The following is a 20352-nucleotide window of genomic DNA, read 5'->3' as shown; positions in this document are numbered from 1 at the left end:
AAGACTCCAACTCATGAAATCAGAAATAGACTGGCATGTAGCTACTGTAATTGACTGTGCAAATCCAATATTGGAGGCATAAGCCATGAAAGTAGTTGCAGATCCAGGCACAACTCACAGATTGTCACTGCCGCTGCTTACCACCGTCTCTCGAGACGAATGGGCCATATATATACACACACACGCGCACGCGCGCATGCACACGCCTCTAAGGAGCTAGAGAGCTACTCATTTCAAAAAATTAATAGGCATCAAATTTAAAACAAAGGAAGCAATACCATGAACTTTAATAACTACTCAAGTGCTTAGTGGAAACCTTAAGAAATCTCAGAACTCAAATTTGGCCATTAGCTTTCCAATATTAACAAATGTCACACATCTGTGGCTACAATCTAAAAGGCAGGGACCTAAACCATAAGTCATCTGATGCAAAGTGCACACAGTATGTATAACTTCATCTAAGAAAACAAGAGATTTTTAGTCTGACCTCATGTATATGAAAGGCCATAAACTTTCTTAAAATAATTCTCAGTGCATGTACTTTAGAAAAGGCATCCAATCATGATATAAATGAATTGTCAGTGATGGAGGATGCATCATGACCTGTGTTAATTTGTTCCAATTGTGATTTATCCTGTCAAAAATGTACATCTTACTGTCAGTCTGAATTTGTTTCACCTTAAGATAACTTACGCATAAAACAACCAAGCACTCACATTCTCACTAGAAAAAATAAACTGTGTGAAGAACCCTAGAATGGTTAAGAAATTATAAAATAGTTTCAAAACAGAAGTATAAAAGAGAGTTGATTTTTCTATTTGGAACAGAGAAGTTTTATGTATTCCTAGTCAATTATTATTTAAGTTTTCTAAGAGTGGACCAGACTGACACTCCAGAGACTGCACACTGTGCCAACACATACAGATCTCAGTGTGGGTAATTAACTGGATCTGTCAGGGACTAAAAACGACAGAGAGCAGTGCTATGATGTGTTGCCTAGAGGATTTGATGTGAGTAGAGAGAGGATAAAATAGATAGGATCTTAAGAGCCTCTTTTTTCATTAAATGAATAAAAAATGCTGCCCCGGGTGCTTGGGCCAGAGAGCTAGGCTGTTTACTTTTGAACTGGGAATGAGCTTTTGACAGAACACAGAACTACACAGAGAAAGCTATTAACTACTATTTGTATTGTGTTATAGCCCAAGGGATTCTATCAAGATTGTTGTGGGCATTCTACAATCAAAATATAGAAAAACATGGTCCATGCCGTAAAGAATTTAAAGCTAATTTAAATCTTTCAAAAGTAGCAAATTTAGATACTAGGACTACTAGAGTGTCCAGGGAGGGAAGGGGAGTTGATATGTATTTAATACAATTTAAAGACTTTCTAGTCTGCTTTCCATCTGAGTATTTATAACAGAATGAAATTTAAGTACTGGATAAAGAAATGGACTATAACAAGCTATCCGAAGTATTTTTAAAACAAAAGGAAAAACTCAACATCAGACTAACACGGCTACCTCTCTGTTACTATTCAAAGTATTTCTAGAATGCCTAGTACTGGTCTCTATACCGTATGCCATTCTAATAATGTGTCCTGTATTTGTAACTGAAGATATGGTATTCCGTTAAGTTCTCTTTGGAGTTAAAATATTAAATCTAACTAGCAAAGCAAGGTGTGTTCTTTTAGGAGCCAGCCTATGGAGCTAAATTTGCTATGAATATTGCTGAGTCTTGCAGAAAGCCCCAGGTGCTGAAGTTTAAATCAGCACAGCTCCCAACATGGAAGCCAATGTAGCAGAAACCAGTATATTACCGTTGTCACCCCCTCCAAAAAAGACATACCAGTTGCTAGCACTGTTGCATTAAATGACTTGTGCCTCTAGAGTTGAATGGCTTGCCCAAGTGCTGTGTTTTAAAATGTGTGTTTGCTCATTTCTTTGTTTCAAAATGCCATTTAAGCAAAACGGAAACAAACTGTTCCCAGTTCAAAAGGTTTTATTTTATTGATTTGTTTGCTTTTTCCCCATTTGATTCCCCCTGGAGTAAGATATTAAAGAATTGGCTTCAGGAAGGAAAGAGTCTCATCACTTTCTTCCTACTGAATCTGAAAGTTATATCAGTATAATGAAAACAAGTTTCACAAAAGCATAAAGAATCAAATGCAATGCAGACCTTGAAAAAATGATGTTTTTATTCCATTGAAAGAGCCAGTATGTAATACAGGCAGTCCCCGACTTACGTCGGATCCGCACTTACGAACAGGGCTTTCTCGCCCCGGAGGTCAAGGTAGCCGATTGCTACCTGCGAGCTCCGGGGCGAGAAAGCTCCGTTCGTAAGCTGCTCCGGTGCCCCTGGTCTGCTGGAGACCGTCTCCAGCAGACCAGAGGCACCGGGCGGGTTCCCGCGCTTCTGAGGCTTTGCTCTAGCAAAGGGGAACCGCTGCTGCTGCCGCTTGAGTCCCGGTGCCTGTGGTCTGCTGGGGACCGTCCCCAGCAGATCACAGGCACCGGGACTCAAGCCGCAGCCAGAGCAAAGCCTCAGAGGCGCGGCACCCCGCTGCCGCTGCGGCTCTGCTCCCCGTGTCCCTGGTCTGCTGGGAGGGGGGCGCGGCTAGTCTGCCCCCCCCCCAGCAGACCAGGCTTTTGTTTTGGACCCTGGAGCAGAGCAGCTGGGGCGCCGCGGATTGGTCCTGCAGCGCCCGCTCTGGGCACTACTGGACCAACCCAGCAGCACCCCAGCTGCTCTGCCCTAGGCGTCCCCAAGTCAGCCGCTGCTGAAACTGACCAGCGCTGACTACAGGAAGCCCGAGGCAGAGTTGCTCTGCCCCAGGCTTCCTGGAATCAGCGCTGATCAGTTTCAACAGCAGCTGACTTGGGGAAGCTTGGGGTTCTTAAGTTGAATCTGTATGTAAGTCAGAACTGGCGGTCAGTTTCAGCAGCGGCTGAATCTGGACGCCAGTTCCGACTTACATACAGATTCTACTTAAGAACAAACCTACAGTCCCTATCTTGTACGTAACCCGGGGACTGCCTGTATGCAAACATTTTGATTGAAGCTGTTACTTAAGAAAATGGTAAGCTGAGAAGCAAAACCAGAAAATCCACACTAATAATTGCACACTTAAAAGTGGGCCCACGGCCCATTTTGAGAAACACTGATCTAAACTCAGATGAATAACCTTCTGCTTCTCTCGCCTGAGCTGATCTGCATTGTAGATATTCAGTCTAAATCATGTTGTCTGTAAGGTCACCATAGCTCACAGCTCTAAATTGAGATATAGTCAAGAAAGCAGAACAGTGTTTGTTCAGAGAAGCAAATGATCGTAAAATTGAATTCAGTACTAAAAGGAACACCACTAATGCATTCATTTTACAGTCTATTTCCACAATACAAAATTACTTTAGACTATTAAATCCCTCATTGTAAGTTAAAAAAAATAAACATTTCACCTTCCCATGCCTATCATAGCCAACCCTGATTACAGAATAAGCAGAATCAGATGACTCTAGGATCAAAGCAATGCAAATGTGTAGGGAAAGTGGGAAAGCTCAGGAAACTGTGGCTATGCTTGCAGGGAGTAAGAAAGCTCCAACCGGGCAGTGAGTCAGCAGGGGTGAAGGCATCAATCAGCAGGGAAGGCCTGCAGAGAAGTTTTCATAAAACTATGAAACTGGGCAACAAAAAGGCAGATAAATTTTAATGTTGATTAATAAATTGACTAGTATCACTCAAGAGAGTGAGATCTTGTAGTCATTGTGGATAATTCTCTGAAAACAGCCACTCAATATGCAGCCAGTGTCAAAAAATCAATCTTAGGAATCATAAAAAAAGGATAGCGAATAAGTCAGAGAACATCTTACTGCCTCTATATAAATCCATGGTAAACCCACATCTTGAATACTTTATTCCGATATGGTTGCCCAATCACAAACAAGTTATCCTGGCATTGGGAAAAGTTCAGAACAGAGCAACAAAAATGTTTGGTGTATGAAACGGCTGTCATACGAAGAGAGATAAAAAGACTGAGACTTTTCACCTTGGAAAAGAGATGACTAAGGGGGGATATGATAGAGATCTATAAAACCACGACTGCCAGGGAAACAACGAATAAAGAAGTTATTTACTCCTTTCCATAACACAAGAACTGGAGTGTCACCAAATTAAATTAATAGGTAGCAGATTTAAAAAAACCAAAAGGAAGAACTTATAAACACAATGCACAGTCAACCTGTGGAACTCCTTGCCAGAGGATGTTGTGAAGTCCAAGAATATAACAGAATTTAAAAAAGAACTAGATAAATTCATGGAAGATAGGTCTATCAATGGCTATTAGCCAAGGGTGTGCAAAATCCGGCCCGGGGATTAGATCCAGCCCACCAAGCATTTCTCTCCAGACTGCATACTTACAGCATGTGTTCAGATATCCCTCCCACACCTTGCTCTGTTCTGCAGCTGAGCTGCTCCCAGAATTCTCCAGCTAGCTGTGCTGGGGGGAGGGGAGGGAGGCAGAGAATAGAGGGGACAGGGGAGTTGCTTACGTCAGGCTGTCCTCCTGTCCCGTTACACCACCTCTACAAGTAGGGGCTGGAAACAGGGATACACACACTCCAATCTGAAGTGCAGATGGTAAGTGATTCAGAGGAGTGCAGAGTAGAGGCAGAGGGAGACAACAGAGAAGGACAGATTTCCCTTGAACCGACAGAGCGTGGCTTCTCTCAGAAACTTACCCAGCAGCAGCCAGTACACATACACTCTGTTGTTTTCAAACACACCCAGTCTGTACCACACACACAGTCACTGTTACATACACACTGCCATACATAATCTATGTCAAAGTCTGTCTCATACACAAAGTGTCTCTCTTTCACACACATACACTTTCTCTATAGCCTCAGCCTTGCTCCTTCTGAGGGGTCCAGAGAGAGCCCACAATCATGTACCAAAGTTCGTGAAGTCGTCCCTCTGTGAAAATTACTGCCCACCCCTTCCTTAGCCTCTATTTTTCAGAAGCTGAGAATGGGCAACAGAGGAAAGATCACATAATGATTACCTATGCCGTTCATTCCCTCTGGGGCACCTGGCATTTGGCTACTGTCTGAAGACTGGATACTGGGCTAGATGGACCTTTAGTCTGAACCAGTACTGCTGTTCTTATGAAGGATAAACACCAGGTGGGAGGTGCAGAAAGGCAAAGAGAGAGACATAACTTCAGGTTGGAGGGGCCATTCCTAGCTGAACCTAAGATGAGGACTGTGTATGTATTCTGTTTTGGAAGATTTTGGATCTGAAAAAGGGGGAAAGGAAAGAGGATCGTGGAAGTCAGATAGGAACAGTATCTCTTGAATCAACTCCAGTTATGAAGGTAAGTAACCTCTTCTTCTTTTGCTGGTTCCTATGATATTCTGCTCTGAATGACTGAGGAGGAGAGTATGATGATGGAGAAAGCAGGGTCAAATGAAGGGCTACTATATCAAAGGATGCATCAGCACAGGAGTACTGGATCAAAACATCATGTTTCACTAATGTGTGGATGGAACTCTACATAGCTGTTTCTCAAATATCAACTCTTTTAGAGATGTTACAGTTATTGCTCTCGTAAAATGAGCTCTTACCCCAAAAAGGAAGGCAAACTGACAGAGTCATATGCAGACAGAGAGCTATTTTGAGATTCTTCAACAGGCTAGAGTATGATAAGAACTCATTCAACTATGGCAATAAATAGTTGGGAAATTTTCTGTCTGGTTTTGTTCTTTGTAGGTAAAAGTCTCCTGACTGTTTGATGAAGGAATGAAACAGTTAAATGACTGGTTCAGGTGAAACTCAAATTGCTTTAGAGGTGAATTTGGGGCACAAACACAGTGAAATCTTGTCTTTTGGGAATATGATGTAAGGAGGATTCACCATCTATGCTGCTGGCTAAGGCAATGGCTATCAGGAATGAAAACTTCATGGATAGGAGACAGATGTGTCATGAAGCTAATGGTACAAAGGGAGACTAGTGAGCACCAGGAAAACAAGTTTCAGGTTCCATTGAGGAGTAGGCTTTTTACTGGATTCTTTTCCAGAATCTATTAGTCCATGGGTGATTGAAGATCAAATGCCCCTGTGCAGGTGGCTAGTACATACTCACTACTGCCAACTGGACACACAAAGAACTATTGGAAAAAACATGTTTTTAGGGAAAGAAGACGGTCTAAAATCAATACACACTCTTATGCTCTTCCCTGCTAATGCACCAGTTCCATGCACATTACACATTACAAGAGTGATGGCCATTCGCCTCAGGGACAAATCCTCTGCATCTATCACTGACTGAGGAGTGGTCTTTGCAATTACCTTGCACTTCTGTGAAAGCTGGAAATTGAAGACTGTCCTGATGTGGAAGCTTGTTAGTAAAGTCTGAAAATGTTGAATAATTCAGGTATTCATATTTAACCACAAGTCCTTGGTATCCTGAACTGAAGGCAAGTAGAAGAGACTTTCCTTCTCAGCACTTTGAGGCATCCATCATCTTTGTCAGCTGGAGTAGGCCATGAGTGTTCCTGTTGAAATAGGTCTTGTCACAGCCTGAACAATCAACGTATTAGGAGCAAAATGGGAAAAAGATAATTTCCACCCTTTTTGTTGAACAAAACAATGGCTTTCTGCCCTTAGATATGCCAGATGGCTCTAGCTGAGTTCTAGGTCACTTTGTTCACAGAAAGTGCTGTTCAGCTGGAACCAGAAGACTGAAAGTTGTATTAGAGATGATATTGAGAACTGTGAACTTTCTGAAGAAAAATTGTTAACCACCCTGCGATTCTGTATTACAGTTCCTAAAACTGCTTATGGCCATCATGAGCTACTGTTTCATCTGGAGAAAAACAACAATCTTATCAATTCTGCCTGACACACTCGATCCAGTGCACACTCCTCTTGAATAGATTAAATGGAAGCTCTGTTACTATCTTCAGGAGAGAAAAGGAGATGGGAAAGAATGGAGGTACAGGAGGAGGACTGGACTGATTCTCGTACTGATTGAACCAACATTGCAGAATGTTACTGGTTCCACCAACTCAAGAATGCCTATTCAGATGAACTAAATGGAGGTCTCCATGGCATATAGTACCAAACACTGAGGTACATATTTAGATGAGGTTGGTCCCAAACTGGCCCAGCTGTCATGTCTGGGAAGGTATGCCATGAAGAGGGAAACACTGGTTCACTGCATGATTCAGAATTTTGAAAGCAGTGCCCACTGGTACATGCATGCTCCCTTGCTCTCCTCTTCCTCCCCAGAAAGAAAAAGGTGATTCCAGAGTCTTAACTGGAAGACTGAATTGGAGAGAGGCTCCTCCAATAAATCACATCTGCCAGTAGAGTCAGGACTTCCAAATGAGGGAGAAGGAGATGTTGCACCCAGGAGAGCAAAAATCTCCTCAGGAGGAGTGTAACATTCAACTCTTTGCATAGTGTTAAGGTTCCTGATAGATTCAGTATGGAAGGTAGCTGTGGCACTCCATGATTGCCTTTGATTGATGCAAGAGGATCTTGGATTTTATGTTTGGATAATATCGGAAACACTGTTGTACTCAATTAGTGATCCAGTATGAATCAAGCCCAAGGTTTGTTAGCTTTCTTCTCATGCCCCTGAGAACTTAGGTTGTTCTCGTTTCTCTTGGGACAAGCTAGAAGACTTGCTTGATTTAGGAAGGGCTGTATCCAACTCCAGTATGGTTTTGCAAAAAGATTTGCTCTTGTATTTATGAGAATATCCTCAGTCTTCAGGGCAAGAGCCTGACAAGGGATTTGTGGGGGCAGAATCCTCAAGGCAGGAGGCATGCACTTCACAGATATGCAGTGGGAGGTGGTCTCCATAAGGTGCTTCTTCAGACCAAGTTCCCACCCTTCATAAGCACAACTTCATAAGCAGATATAGAAGAACCTTGCCATGATATGGGCTTCCTGAGGCAATACAGAAAACACTAATGGTTACTGCAGATCAAGGAGTTTTGAAGGCTTAATTGCCAGGTATAGATAAAGGACAGAGCTCTCCAGCTAACTACAGTAAACTTCCGATAACCCGGCACCTTTGGGACCCAGGGGGTGCTGGATTATCAGATATGCCGGACTATCGGAAGGGGGAGGGCTATGAGGTGTCTGGGGTGGGAGGAGGGAATGCCAACCCACACCGCTCATAGCCCCCCTCTTCCGATAGTCCGGCTCTGCCCCAGGCGTCCCTGATTCAGCCGCTGCTGAAAAACTGACCAACAGCAGCAGAATCGGAGATGCCTGGGGCAGAGCAGCTGGAGTGCTGCCGGGTTGGTCCGGTAGCGCCGACCCTTGGCGCGGCAAGACCAACCCGGCAGCACTCCAGCTGCTCTTGGGAATGCCTGGGACAGAGCAGCTGGGGTACTGCTGGGTTGGTCCCGCAGCGCTGCTCCTCAGCGCTGTGGGATCAACCGGGCAGCACCCCAGCTGCTCTGCCCCAGGTGCCCCCAAGTCAGACGCTGCTGATACTGATCAGCGGCTGACTCCAGGAAGCCCGAGGCAGAGCTGCTCTGCCCCGGGCTTCCTGGAGTCAGCCTCTGGTCAGTTTCAACAGCAGCTGAATCTGGACGCCTGGGACAGAGCAGCTGGGGCGCTGCTGGGTTGGTCCCGCAGCCTCAAGGGGCAGCGCTAGGGGACCTACCCGGCAGCGCCCCAGCTGCTCTGCCTCCGGCTTCCCATATTCAGCCGCTGGTCAGTTTTAGCAGCGGCTGAATAGGGGAAGCTGGGGGCAGAGAAGCTCCAATGGTTCAGCTGCCCGGAGCACTTCCGGGTTCCTGATGGTGCCGGACTATCAGGAGTGCCAGACCGTCAGATGCCGTACCTTTGGAGTTTTACTGTATAACTATACTCCAAATAAAAATAATCAGCTAAAACTCAAACTTCTAAAAACTATTTACAAATATATGTATTGCAGACAAACTGATACAGAAAACAAAGCTCTGAACCCTTGAGTTTCTGACCCAAGCAATAAAATAGTAAAAAGGAACTGGAGAGGTCTGTCCCACAATTTAACTCCATGTTGGAGAAACAAGGAGAACAAGGGAACATGTATGTTTCAACAGATTGAAATTCTCTGGATTCAGCACATGGATTAAATGACTCATCCACAACAGAATACATGTAGGAAGCAGCACTCAAACATTAATGCTTATTTTCCTTCAGACTGTGTGGAATGTAAGAAGTCTTGAAGAAGCGAAAAACAGAGCTGGAGCACTACAGGGCCCTCTTATCCATAAGGGGGTGTGCTGAAGGAGTTATCCCTATTGCACTCACTTATTACCTCAAGATTTAGGGGAGGAAGACAATAAGAGCCCAGTTTACCCTTGGACAGGTGGAACCAAGAAACATTATCAAAGTCTTTATCCTTTCCGATTAATGCTTTTTTAAAAAATGTATTTGTGTTGGGTTTTTTTGTTTTGTTTTGTGATTTAGCAAAACAAGGGGCCTGATCTGCTACAGAGCAATCACTGAAACCAAGATCCAAGCCAAAGGAAATGACAAAGAAACAATTATTAATTACTTCTCGGCTGTATCTAGACTGGCTAGTTTTTCTGGAAAATCAGCTGCTTTTCTGGAAAAACCTGCCAGCTGTCTACACTGGCCGCTTGAATTTCCGCAAAAGCACTGACTTCCTACTGTAAGAAATCAGTGCTTCTTGCGGAAATACTATTCTGCTCCCGTTCAGGCAAAAGTCCCTTTTGCGCAAAGCTTTTGCACAAAAGGGCCAGTGTAGACAGCTCAGATTTGTTTTGCGCAAAAAAGCCCCGATCGCGAAAATGGCGATCAGGGCTTTTTTGTGGAAAAGCGCGTCCAGATTGGCACAGACGCTTTTCCGCAAAAAGTGCTTTTGTGGAAAAGCATCCGTGCCAATCTAGACCCTCTGTTCCGAAAATGCTTTTAACGGAAAACTTTTCCGTTAAAAGCATTTCCGGAAGATCATGCCAATCTAGATGCAATCCTCTTGCTGTAGTGACATGAGGCTTCAGGAAAGGTTGAAGCTCCATTATGGTATGTGCTGTTTAAACATAAAAAAATGAGAAACCGTTAATCTGTGCTCTATCTGAACCAAATACACTTTAGCTCTAGAAACATGCTCATCACAGTCTGAATACAAGAGCACAAGTGGCTGAGTTGTAACAATTTGAGGAGTCACCTTGAACAATGGACAAAAGCCATTACATTATTGACTGCAAGATCAGGAGAATGTGGGTTTCACATGGCCTTACAAGAACAGCAGTATTTTGGAGCTTTCAAACATATTTGCTCATTTTTCTCTTGTTTCAGTATCTAGCAATTTAAAACTGCTTTACTAATTGAGAAAGCATCATTACTCAGGGAAATTAAAGTGAGAAGAGCTTGGGAAATTTTGAATGTCAACTTAAAAGTTGTGCAATATCCCATTTGCAAGATAGATTAAAATGCAATTTTGGTGAGATTTTTAGTAACAGCAAGGCTGACACACACACTAATTCTGCACACAGATTATTGATCCCTCATACCAATTGTTAGTGATGAACATATAATAAAAAACTAAATAGAACAGAATGGGAAATCTATGTGGTTAACGCACCAAGTGAACAATGAGAATACAAGTTGTACATCCAAAACCCAGCACTCTCTGGACCAACAAACCCGGGAGCCTAAGGGCAGGAGGGCCAGCTGGGTGGAGCATCACGGTTAGCAGCCCAGCTGGGGAGAGCACGGTACGGGGGCCAGAGCCCCACAGCAGTTTTGAGTAGCCCTTGGGAGCATAGAGCTGAGCCTGGAACCCCATGGCAGCACAGGGCAAGAGTCACCACAGCAACCCCCAGCTATGCGGAGCCAAAGCTCCACAGCTGCCCCTGGCTGTACATGGCTGGATCCCCATGGCAGAAGCTGGAGCCTGTGCCTCCCAGGGAGCCAGCAGCAGTTGGGCAAGGAGCCCAGTTAGGTTGGGGAGGAAGGAAGGCAAGGCACAGCTACCAGAAGCAGGCAATGGGCTTGGAGGCTGGTGGCAGGAGATCTCTTCTAGTCAGGCAAATTCTCTTGTTTCAGACCGGTCAGGTCCCGATGATGCCAGACCAGAGAGGTCCAACCTGTTTGGGAAATTTCTAATGTGGGCTTGTCATTACAGATTTTCCTTTAAATGAGACATGCTTTTAGTAATTGATCATTTTTAAATTAACGCAGTTTTAACCCACTGGAGAAATCAACATGAATGTGAAGATGTTGCAAACAAAAGGGTATTTGTAAACTGGAATTAAAAGCTCATTGAATCTCCACATTTGCTGACTCTGGCTCAGTGGCTGTTTTTAACTGATTCTATACTGACCCCAAATGTCTTTATTGTTCATTAGTGCATACCATGCAGACTGTATACTTTAGTGCACACACTACCTGATCATGTGGACCCTGCTAGGCACTAATCAAAAGTTCCCTAGCGTGCACTGATGTAGTCCCATGATGTAGTACTGTATAGATAAGGGCTACCTTCTCAAATTCCTTGTCAAGTCCCACTTTTTCCAGGATGCCTAGAAAATTGCTTACTAAAATCACCTGCTCATTTTATCTAGCTAAAGCAGCTGCTTTTGTGGAAAAACTTGCCAGATGTCTACACTGGCCGCTTGAATTTCCACAAGAACACTGAGTTCCTGCTATCTGAAATTAGTGCTTCTTGCAGAAATACTATGCTGCTCCCGTTCGGGCAAAAGTCCTTTTGCGCAGAAGGGCCAGTGTAGACAGCTCAGATTTGTTTTGCGCAAAAAAGCCCCGATCGCAAAAATGGCATTCGGGGCTTTTTTTGCAGAAAAGCGCATCTAGATTGGCACGGACGCTTTTCCACAAAAAGTGCTTTTGTGGAAAGCGTCCGTGCCAATCTAGATGCTCTGTTCCGAAAATGCTTTTAACGGAAAACTTTTCCGTTAAAAGCATTTGTGGAAAATCATGCCGGTCTAGACGTAGCCCACTGAGTAAAGCCTTGACCTTACAAAGATCTATGCACATGTTTAATTTTATGCAATGTGATTAATCACAGTATGTAAAATTAAGTATGTAAATTTTTCAGTTTCTAGTCCAAAGGGACAGCCAGGAGCCATAGAGTGGATGATAAACTTGTATACCTAACTTTAATATTGTTTTCCAAGGTGCCATAAAGACAAAGTGTTTATGTGGTTACGCCCTAAGCTTGCAACCTTTTAAAATTTAATTTATGTCTTTGCTCTCTTATCTTTCTCTAATGTCTGTTACTCTTTTCATTGACTCACCTTAGATTACTTTATTAGTTCCTCAAGGCAAGGAACACTGTTTTTTAATCTGTATTGGGAGGCACATGATACTCTTGGGTGCTTTTAATAATTGTAATAAAAAATTAAATAGTTTTGGATGTTTTACTTCATCAGGTTCTGAAGTAAATGTAAGCAGTTTTTTTTTATTATTATTATTAACTGCCTTTGTTGAAGAAGTGGCATTCGTTAGCCCTGAGCTAAAGTTACCACTTTAAAAAAAATATATATAATTTTCTGCTGTGGAACTCAGGTGATATTTTTGGAGGCAATACATCTGCTCCTTCTGCCTTTGAGGAATTTCTTCCCTTACTCAGATACCAATCGCTTTATGTCCTGAAGTGTGAGGATAAATAACAATTGCATTGTTTCTTAAATTTGTATTTGAAAAATGAGTGTTACTAATATAAGTACACAGGAATATTTGTTTGTTTTGTGCTTTTTTCAGTATTTACTACATTACCCTCCTTTTCTATTTTATCCTGCAGCACTTGAGCTAATTATGCATTCCTTTAAAAAGGTTGTATATAAAATGATAGATCCCAATATCCATGTATTGTGGCCAATATGATGTTAATTTGATCCACAGTACTTCCCCAAAATGGGTAGTCATTACACAGAACTAAAATTATGATGTCTAATAAGGTTGCTTCATTCCCACCTTTATTTATTTGGTACAAGATGGAATGTACGTGTAACTATTACTAAAGCTTGAAAAGAGAATCTCTACTCTTGTTTATAATCAGGCAAATAGTTTTAACATGATATTTTATTTCACTGTAATAAACACACAATTCTAAACATAATGATTTATACTTATAGATGTCAAGATAAAATATTATGCAAATCTGAGTAGTAAAGGCAGGAATATCCATATAAACAGATTTTATAGTAAACCCACTGAATAATAGGTTCTATGGTTTGACTACTCAGGCAATTTTTGACTGATGGATACTTTCTAGATTTTTTTTTAACTTTATTGCATTGGCAAAGTCTGAAGAACTCCCCACTGCTTATTTGAAAAAAAAAAAAAAAACTTAAAAATGAGATGTGTGGCAATGACAATTTGTTGAGTTTTAAGTTATCCTCTTTAAATGAACATAGCAATTACTAAAACCTCCTTGACTATATGCTAATATTTAATCACACTACAAATCATAACTGCCCATAAATACAAGATAGCAGACAGGATAGTTTAGTAGATCGCAATGGGACAATTATGCCTTTTCATCTATGTTTAAAATTCAGCCCAAGCAGACAGGACCAAAAACTTTTAACTTGTGATAGCTTTTTGTGGGATTGTATGAAATACGTTTACAATTTCAAACCATTTCTCAAAAGAGATCAAAATCACTATGGTATAAATCCCTCCAAATACTGCTCAGTCCTGAACACACTTTAATTAGTTTTTTTTCCTTGCTCCTCAGCTCACTAGAAAACTTGTTCAAGTCTTAGGTGATTACCTCACGGAAACACAAAGATACTGCACATAGCAAGCAACTTACTGCCAAGCAAAGCTATGCGAAAGTCTCTACATACGGCTACCAAAAAGAATCAGAGTGTAGCAACAAAATCAGACATTCCCTTCTCCCTAACAGACAGTCAAGAGTTCTGGTTCTCATCTGATTATGAAAGAGATCATTCAGTAAAAATGAAATGCTGCACTTTGTAGCAGATCGACTTGCAAATTTCACAACTGGAGTAAGAGAAGAACAGCAGAATAGGGGTCTAGAGAAAGATATGATTTTTACACTATCAGAGTTTGGAGAGAACCTTGAAAAAACATTAAGTAGAATCTGTTCCTTTCCCCCCTTCTTGCTGCCTGCCTCCAAGATATTTTAAAAAAGGGACAAGGGACTTAATAATGTTAGATGTTACAGGATCACGATAATACAGCTGTGGGACCATGCCCTAGTGTGTACAGAGATATCACTAAAGTTTTGTCACAAAAATACAATTAATGACATTCTTGCATCAAAATAAAAGCTGAGCAATGGGAGAAACAGATGGTTTCATTTTTTTAAATTGTCTAAATTATGCAAAACAATCTCTGCGACAATCAGCTCACACATATAGTGTATTACTCTAGCAATTTTTCTTCATCCCCACAAACTTGAGAACAAAAGAAAATTGCCAACATAGGTTAAACAGCCTGAATGGAAGTTATTGGAAACTGATATGGCTTTCTGTATTCTGAAATTACATAGCTACATAAGCTTATTTGGAGGATTTGCAAAGTTAAAAATGTGGTTCAAAAAAGTTATTTGTGATAGGGCTCTTACCAAGAGTTGGAAGGAGATGAAAATGTTCTTTTGTTTGAATTAAAACAGACTCTTTTCTCTACAGAGAAAGCTTCGTTAGGCAATGGCACTTGGCCTTCCCTACGTGATTACAGCTTTGAGATTAGAGACAGATTTGCATTATTAATGGGGTTACAGATTGTGAGATCACAGGGACCACTGTGTTCATCTAGTCTGACCTCTTGTATAGCACAGGCCCCCCCCCCAAAAAAAACCCTACTCTCAAATTAATTTATAGAGCATATCTTTTCGAAAAAAAATCCAGTGCTAATTTAAAAATTGTCAGTGAATCCATCACATGGTTCATGATAAATTGTTCCAATTTTTAGTCTTACTGTCAAACATTTACACCTTATTTCCTATCTAAACTTTGCTGCAACTTCCAATCACTGGATCATACCTTTTTCTATTAGAGTGAAGAGCTCATTAAATATTTGTTTTTCATGTAGAGATTACATTCTGTAAGTGAAGTCACCTATGTTATCGTCTATGTTAAACTAAGCAGATTGAGCTTCTTGAGCCTATGATTATAAAGCATGTTTTCTAACCCTTAATTAATAGCTTCCAAGATAAAATGTGATTTTTAGAAGGATTTTATAGCATGTTTGGTAATGGTTTACTCTCTGCTGAGACCAAGTCAGAGCCTGTTATTGCGATTTACACCACAAATTACATAATACTTTACCAACATAAGGGGGGGAAACTCCTATAGGTGCTTAAAACCCAAATGGGAAAAACCACATACAGCATAGAGTCGTGCACAATAGTAGGTGAACACAACATCGAGGAAACAGATTAACTTTCTAAGTTTACAACACACCAATACGTATGAAACGGAGTTCTGAGGGAATATAAGATCAAAGATTGACACATAAAAAAAGACAGATGTGATAAAATGCAATACAAAGCTGCTCCCACATCATCTTTTAGTCTGGTCAGAACACAACCAACCTAACTCATGCTTCCCTTATTCTGGTGTGATCATGGACTGGATTTGGCATTGGCCAGTTAGTCAAGTGACTCCCATTTCACCATGGATGCACCTACACTGAAATCAGAGAATGTGACTACAATACTTGTAAGACTCACTTTAATTTATCTAGCACGAGTAACAGTCAACTGCTCACTAACATCCCTACCGCACATGCTGCAATCACACCTCCAAATGCAGTGTAAACTAGGCATGTTAGGAAGCAAATAAACTGCTAGTAGTCGATAGAATTTCTATTGACTGCACGAGTAGTTGATAACAATGGAAGTCTCTGGAAGTCTCTGCTGCAGCTCTACAGTTTAAATATAGTAGGAGCCAGGCTGCCTGCCCACCCAACTCTTACTACATTTAAACTGCACAACTGCAGCAGGGGTAGCTCCTGGACCCAGCACAAGACAGGACTGAGCCAGGCTTCCTCAGGCCCGACTCGAGCTGGGTCCAGAAGCCATTGTCCGCCATTTGCTGCAAGAGCAGCCTCTGTTTGTGGCATCCGGGGCTGGCCACAAACAGGGACTTCTGCCAAAGCAGCAATGGCCATCGTAAACAAAGGGTGCTCTAGCAGCAGCCCGCAGACAGGGGCTGTTGGTGGAGCATCCTCTGTTTGCATCTAGCCCCTGCTTTGGATAGGGGCTGTTATGCGGGATACAGAGCAGCCTCTGCCCACAGCAAGCCTGGGTCCACCATGGGCAGAGGATGCTTCACAGCAGCCTCACCTGCCCACCCCCTACCGCGCTGCTACCGCTACTGCAGTGCAGGAGGAGGAGACGGTGGCACTGTGGAGACAGTGCTAGGGTGAACCGGCTTTTAAGCGGGCTCCCCTCAGAACCAGCTGCTGCTTCCCCTTCTTGCTGCCTCTGATACAGAGGCAGCAGGGGTAGGGAAGAAACATGAGTAGTCAAGTGATTGACTCCAACTACTCGCAAACATCCCTAGTGTAAACATACCCATAGTCACAAAACAGACCAAACAGAGGTTCAGAAAAGAACATTCATGGTGAACAGAAATGTTTGAGCTTTTCCTTTGATTTCTTATTTAAATACCATACAGGAGAAGAGAATGACATTTCTCAGCTAACATTTTTCTGTTGGCATCTTCTGACCTCATTTATAAATAAAGGGAATGTTCTCCAGCTGTGAAATTCAAAGGCAATCCAATCTTACTACTGGAGGGCTCCAGAACAAAGCTCTGCCTTTCTTTTCAGGCCACCAGAAGAGTTCTTTCATAGCCAAAGGAATAATTCAAAAATAAATGATTAGCATTAAGATACCAAATTGATATATTAGAATTATAAAAAAAGACTTCTCCATGTCCCCCATTAGAGAAAAAGTTTTATTTGTATTCTCGTCATTTATCAGATGACCAGAATAGCATCAATAAGGAGAGAAGCTGCTAATAGAAAGAAAATTCTCAGGTAAGAAATTTCTCATTGTGTCGCACAGCTTCACATCTCATTCATCGGTAACCAGAAGCATCAGAGAATGAACCCCATAAATTGGGGGGAGGAGATAAGCAGAGTTTTACTATATTAATAAAAATAACAATATATTAACAATAATAATAGAATAAAAGGCAGGAATCCAAGTCCCTCCCTATACAAATGAACAGCTTTATAAATTCAGGAATTACATGGGGACTAACTCAGGAGCACCTTTCCACCAAAAGATGCTGCTGCAAAGGAATGGAAAGTCACTTTGCAAATCTTCCTCAAGTGGCACTCAGATACTTTCCACCCAGTGCCTCTAGAGAATTCAGTGAATGGCTTCCCAGATGCCTACCATGTCAATTGGTATAGCATTTTTAAATCTTGCCCTCAGCAACTTTGATATCCTAAGTGGTGCTGGAACTAGGACTGCTAAAAGTGCTGCCACACCTCCGGCTTGAAATAGTAATAAGAAACACCAAATAATGGTTTCCATTACCCTCTCCTTAGCATTTTCCTAGAATCAAAGAATCATACGAGTAGAAGAGACCTCAGGAGGTCACCGAGTCCAACCTCTTGATAAAAGCAGGACCAATCCAAACTAAATCATCCCACCTTTATGAAGCAAGGACTTAAAAACCTCTGGGGATGGAGATTCTACCACCTCCCTAAGTAACCCATTCCAGTGTTCACCACCCTCCTAGTGAAATAGTTTTTCCTCCTATCCAACCTAAACCTCCCCTGCTATCATCTTGAGACCACTGCTCCTCATTCTGTCATCTGTCACAACTAAGGACAGCCTCTCTCCATCCTCTTTAAAACTCCCTTTCAGGTAATTAAAATTGAACGAGATGATCAGGACACAATTAGCATATGTAGTTCGGATACCAGAGTTATATCTCCACAGTTTCAGCAATACTCATTTATGCCACAACACTCCAGGGATTAAAAGGTGATGATGGGACAACTATTTCCTAGGAATTGTGGAACTAGGAACTTAACCTTCAACAGAAAGATTTCTAGAGCTGTACGCATAATCTTTGCCTCCTGATAACACCAGTGTGGTTCTTGTGTGGGCATAGGAACTAACACCAAAACTTGCCTTTCCGAAGTAATTGTGACAAAAATGTCACAAGCTTGTCTATTTTATTTATTGAGATTAAATTTGGCACCTCATACTCAAATGGAGAATCCATTGTGCTTGCCTACAAAAATAATACTACAGTTTGTATCCATGCTTCTATGATGTTTGAATGTCAGAATCCAACTGAACTTCCTGGAGAAACTTCAGTGTATAGGAGTACATTAGAGTTTTGTGATTATTACTCTATTTGTACTACAACAGCATCTCGAGGTCAAAGCCTCATTGCGCTGGCACAGTGAATGAAGAACTTTCTGTTTCCCCTCACAACAAAAATATAAATTTGGCCTGATCAGTGAATAAATCAAGTGATACACACACTGTGGAATTATGTAGGAACAACTCAAACATTCATTAGGTGAGGCTTCTATGCTCCCTCACAATTCTTCGCTCCAATATATGTCATGACTTCTGTGAATAATTTCCCCGATGTCTAGGATGCTAGCTGGTGAAAGATTCAAATATCTTGCCTACAGCAACTTTGAGACCCTAAGGCCATGGCATTTTGCACGGAATGAGATTAACGGAAAGTGACCTATTAAAGGTCGCTTCGGTCTTATATGTCTATGATTTTATGAATTGGAATACTTACTCCATATGTTCGATCTATTATTTTACTATTCATAGTAACATATCTGTACTACTAGACATGGACCCAGAGTTCTAGAAATGTCCATATATATCAAACCATTCCAAAGAACTGCTAAGGGTTAGAACAAAACACATTTATTTCACAATGTACCCAATTAGTTCATTAGATCATCTATTTATTATTGTGTTATTTAATGTGATGGTCAATTCATTTACTATTTCATATAATAAATGTACCTAAATAGATTTAAATTATAGGAGTACATTAGTATAAAACTGATAAGCATTTGAGAGTGATGAATATGTATTAAGGTAGAGAAGTACAGCATGGCTCAATTGCAAAGACTTCAGATTGAGGCCTGTATGATTTTAATTTACCCCATACTCGGCTGTAGATTTAAGAACACTTGCCATGAATTGGTGATCTAGGAATATCCCTATGCCAGTAAGGCTGCAAAAATACTTTAAGACAACGTGACAATAGGTAACGTTATGGAAAGAAGACTACAAGAAACCAGAATGTATTGTCCAAGACCACAAAACACCTGATTGTAACACCATGGAGTGGTGTGCTCCATGGCCATATTTTGTGCATAGATGCTAATGAAAATAAGAGAAGGTAAGAAACAACCTTTGAAAAATGAGGCAGTACAATACTCAGAGCGTAGAAGTACAGAGACAGAAAAGAGGGTTGAAACTCTCAATCATATATAAAAGGTTCTGGGAGTGATCAGAGCAATATAAAGTATGTTTCCAGGTTCGGTTAAAAAAAAAAAAAAACCCCAAACAAGAGGATCCCAAAGAATGCCCCTTAGAAACTGTAGCAGGAAACATGCCATTATTGATGATCATCTCTTGAGAGATTCATCAGACCCTGAAATATCTTTGAGAATATGAATTTGACCACAGTCTTAATCACTGAATGTTTATTTTTAGGATTTATATAAGCACAGATAATTCGAGCCTTACTAATTGCTTTAATAAAGCTTGTAGTGCAGATAAGATTTTGTACTTGTTATATCATGTATATTATCACTATCCTTGGTCTTCATGTGTTCCTGCAGTCTCCAAATTTAAGAAAACTACAAGGGGTGATTTTCACTTTGTTGTGTTTGAAACTATAGCAACAGTAATGGTAATTTAATAATAAAAAAATATTACACTGATTTTAAATTTAAAAAAGTAGACACACCTACCTTCAACAGAAAAATGTTCAGAGATATAATATTTTCCTCGCAACAGAAGTGGGATTATTGTAGAGATTAGGGAACAAATTCCAAAACCTAGCATTTGGAAGTAATGGGGCCTAGATAGTCCAACAACCGGTTTGTCTAATCTGTTACTCTGATTAATCTAGACACCTGATGACAAAGTTGATGTACTTATCTACAAACACCATCAAGGCTCGTATCCAGGATTTTGATTGTTGCTGTACAATTCCAAACAACCATTCTGGAGAAACTCTATGCAGCTGAGATCTCCAGAATTGTGTGATTATTGCTCTATTTATATTGTAACTAAATTTGGAAGTCAGGGCCCCATTCTGCAGGGTACTCACAATCAGTCCTTCCCCCACAGAGCTTTATGTTTCCCTTCACATTAGAAACAGTTTGACC

At 41.3% G+C, this 20352-nt stretch overlaps 1 protein-coding gene across 5 annotated transcripts in view; it reads right to left on the bottom strand.

Annotated features, from left to right (window-relative positions):
* Positions 1-20352, bottom strand: part of NBAS (NBAS subunit of NRZ tethering complex) — a 341233-nt gene that overhangs the window by 142520 nt on the left and 178361 nt on the right. The gene's annotated exons all lie outside the window — the stretch shown is intronic.

This window comes from Pelodiscus sinensis, chromosome 3, assembly GCF_052426305.1.
Source record: "Pelodiscus sinensis isolate ZL-2025 chromosome 3, ASM5242630v1, whole genome shotgun sequence".
Classification (NCBI taxonomy): domain Eukaryota; kingdom Metazoa; phylum Chordata; order Testudines; family Trionychidae; genus Pelodiscus; species Pelodiscus sinensis.
Note: the sequence above shows the minus strand (reverse complement) of the source record. Positions and strands in the feature narration are given on the sequence as shown.